The sequence below is a fragment of the Gorilla gorilla genome, chromosome 16, assembly GCF_029281585.2.
Source record: "Gorilla gorilla gorilla isolate KB3781 chromosome 16, NHGRI_mGorGor1-v2.1_pri, whole genome shotgun sequence".
NCBI classification, from domain to species: Eukaryota; Metazoa; Chordata; class Mammalia; order Primates; family Hominidae; genus Gorilla; species Gorilla gorilla.
The window spans coordinates 41,873,001-41,876,594 of record NC_073240.2 but is presented as its reverse complement, the minus strand read 5'-3'; the positions used below and the strand labels follow the sequence as shown (position 1 = coordinate 41,876,594).

The window sequence follows — 3,594 nt, the reverse complement described above, 5'->3', positions numbered from 1 at the left end:
CCTTACATGCAATTGCTATTGGAGTGAAAAAACCCCTTTTGGTTTCAGCTGTTGTTCTCAAATTGGCCCTTAACACTCTCTAGTGAATACCAATTTTCTTCTTAGGTCTGTCAGATACCCCATTGCTTCCCTCTACTGTTTTTCCCACATGGATGTCAATATCTCTTGGGTTGTCCCCACCTTTTTGCAATTTCAGGTTTATGAGTTACTTCATCACCCAGTATGTTGTAAATATTGTTCATGGGTTTGGAGTTTCGTCCTCTAATTATTCTGTTTTTACTTGGGGATTTGAGAAGATCTAGAAAGTATGCCACCGTTACCACCCTGCCATCTTCCCAGAATCTTGGTATATACTTTCCTTGCTTCTAAAAGGCCTAATACTATGGCTTCCATCTTGGGTGCACTCTTTCTGTCAGATCACTTGCTCTGGTTGCCATGTTGGGAGAATACTCTTGGGAGGATTCGGCCCGACAGAGAACCAAGGACTCCAGCCAACAGTCTGTGAGGGACTATGTCTTCATCTCCCACAACCAAACAGTGGTCATTCCTCTCCAGTAGATCCTCCCCAGTCAAGCCTTCAGGTGACTACAGTCCAGCCTATAGCTTGACCACAAACTTATAAGAGACCGTGAACCAGAATCATCCAGCTCAGCTGATCCTGGATTCCTGACCCCCCAGAAACTGGGAGATAATAAGTATTTGCTGCTTTTTTTTTTTTTTTTTTTGCTTTTGAGAAAGTCTTTATTTTTCTGTTATGAATAATTGAATTTTCTAATTATCCCAAATGATTTTATAAATTCCATAAGTTTTATATGCCTGCCTGGGATCCATGAAATAAAAGTATAATTCCTTACCAAAAGAGAAGCATCATATACACTGAAAGTCTCCACGTTTTATATTTTCAAAAATAAAAGTGACTGTATACCCTTTTATTAACTATATGGTAGCTTGGTAAAATTTTTATAGAATTTTTAATGATCTATGGTGTTCTATGATGAGGCAACATTCCACCAAATTAGCCTTCCAAAAGTTGCAGTATCATCTATAATTATGACAGAAGTTTTGTTTTAAAACCAGAGTCAGACTGAATGTGGCTTTTTTACAGCTGAAATTTATGCCTTATGTGTATTCATAAAACACTGATATCTTAGTGTCACATTATCTTTACTCTTTGATTATACTCTTCTTGAAAAGTAAATTTACTTATCAAATGATAAAGTTTTAGGGAAAGTTAAAAAAATTTTTTTTCTTAAGGCTTCATGGAAGGCCGGGCACGGCAGCTCACACCTGTAATCCCAGCACTTTGGGTGGCAGAGGCGGGCGGATCACGAGGTCAGGAGATGGAGACCACGGTGAAACCCCGTCTCTACTAAAAATACAAAAAATTAGCTGGGCACAGTGGCGGGCGCCTGTAGTCCCAGCTACTCGGGAGGCTGAGGCAGGAGAATGACGTGAACCCGGAAGGCGGAGCTTGCAGTGAGCCAAGATCCCGCCACTGCACTCCAGCCTGGGCGACAGAGCGAGACTCTGTCTCAAAAAAAAAAAAAAAAAAAAGGCTTCATGGAATAGAATTACATGTAATCAGAATGACTACGTAAGACCCTTTTCTGGTAATGAAAGCATGGAGTCTTAACCAAAAAGCTAAGCAGAATTGTTAGATCTTTTGGTTTCTGTCATAATGCACTATTGGAACTTCAAGTAGATATAGTACAATAATATGAAATACTTTGAAATACACCATCTTTTAAAAAAAGGCACTTACACAAAGATCATGTAACACTAGGTAGGATGTTGAAATGACTGGTATGCAATATTTTTTAAAGCCTTCATTTTTGGTCAGCATAAGTTTTCTTTAAATATTTTTCTGTTTCCAATTGGACTTCACTTTGAGGCTTAACATATCAAAGCGAGTATAAAGTTCTACAATTTAGTCATTGTGGATTTTATGTCATTTATGATGAAAATGGAAATGTGTAGTTAAGAAAATTTTCTTCTTCTGTAACATCTAACTCTTCATCCTCATCATCTTCTGCTTGTTGATCCTTTCTTAGTCGACAAGTGGATACCTGTCTTGTTCCAGATACACACTTAGCTGACAGTGATCTCTGAAGAGGTGACTTTGAATTCGCTCTTACAGTATCTAAACAAGATGAATAATCTGGTGCATACAGAGAATTTCGGAAAACCTCTAAATCTTCATCTTCATCAATGTTTTGTATATTCCGGTAGGCAGCAATGTAGACCTCTAAAGCTTAGCCGTGAAATAACATTTCGATTGTGATAAATTCAGAAAATATAGTCTTTATATCCTTCATTTTCTGCCTTTCAAAGTTGTTCATAGTTTCCTCCAGATGACGACTTGTTCGGCTAGCATCCATTGCAGTTCTCTGTAATTCCGTTTCTGCCTGTGAAATAACATGTCGCTTTCTAACTGAGGTAATTGCTTAGCTTCTCGATTCCTTGCTGTGAATGTTGCTTTGAGGTCATCCCGTTTCATTTTCACAATGGTCCCATAAGCTTTCAAGGGTTCAACTACTTTGTTTTTTTTTTTTTGAGACGGAGTCTCGCTCTGTCACCCAGGTTGGAGTGCAGTGGCGCGATCTCGGCTCACTGCAGGCTCCGCTCGCCTGGGTTCACGCCATTCTCCTGCCTCAGCCTCCCAAGTAGCTGGGACTACAGGCGCCTGCCACCTCGCCCGGCTAATTTTTTGTATTTTTAGTAGAGACGGGGTTTCACCGTGTTAGCCAGGATGGCCTCGATCTCCTGACCTCGTGATCCGCCCGCCTTGGCCTCCTAAAGTGCTGGGATTACAGGCGTGAGCCACCGCGCCCGGCCCAGGGGTTCAACTACTTTGGCTTCAAGTCTTTCAACCTCTGCTTGTCGATAATCCTGAAGTTTGGCAAACTCATCAGCAAAGTTCATCAGGCCCAGCTTTAAATGTGGGGTCTCTGTAGCAAGCAGCATACGCATTGATTTCATTCACCAGGTGGTCTGCTTTGTCTCTCAGCCTGGCAGTTTTCCACACATAGGCAGCGAAGATTTGGCACAGTTCTCCAAAATGCTTCTCCACATTTGAGACAGCTGTTTGCAGTTGTTTCGTTTGAGCGTTCCGATTTTCCAGGGTGCGCCTCATCATGCTGCTTCGCGCTCGGCAGGGGACCTTGCGGGGGCCCTGTATTTGCTGCTTTAAGCTGCTAAATTTGGGGTAATTTGTTACCCAGTGATAGATAACGAATGCACCTGTGAACAGATAATCCCACCTTGTGGTCCTGGATGTCTTGCTGCCTTTGATGGTGTTTTTCTAACTTTTTTTTTTTTGGACATTTAAAATATACAGTAAAGTCAAAAGATTACACAGTGAGCACCCACATACCCACTACCTAGATTCTACCACTCACATCTTTCTGTGGCTTTTTTTTTTGAGACGGAGTCTCGCTCTGTCGCCCAGGCTGGAATGCAATGGCATGGTGTCGGCTCACTGCAACTTCCACCTCCCGGGTTCAAGTGATTCTCCTGCTCAGCCTCCCGAGTAGCTGGGATTACAGGTGCCCACCACCACACCTGGCTAATTTTTGTATTTTTAGTGAAGACGGG

At 41.9% G+C, this 3,594-nt stretch overlaps 1 pseudogene; it reads right to left on the bottom strand.

Annotated features, from left to right (window-relative positions):
* Positions 1-1,774: 1,774 nt before the first annotated feature.
* Positions 1,775-3,167, bottom strand: LOC101133507 (CBY1-interacting BAR domain-containing protein 1-like; annotated as a pseudogene).
* Between the last annotated feature and the right edge of the window lie 427 nt (positions 3,168-3,594).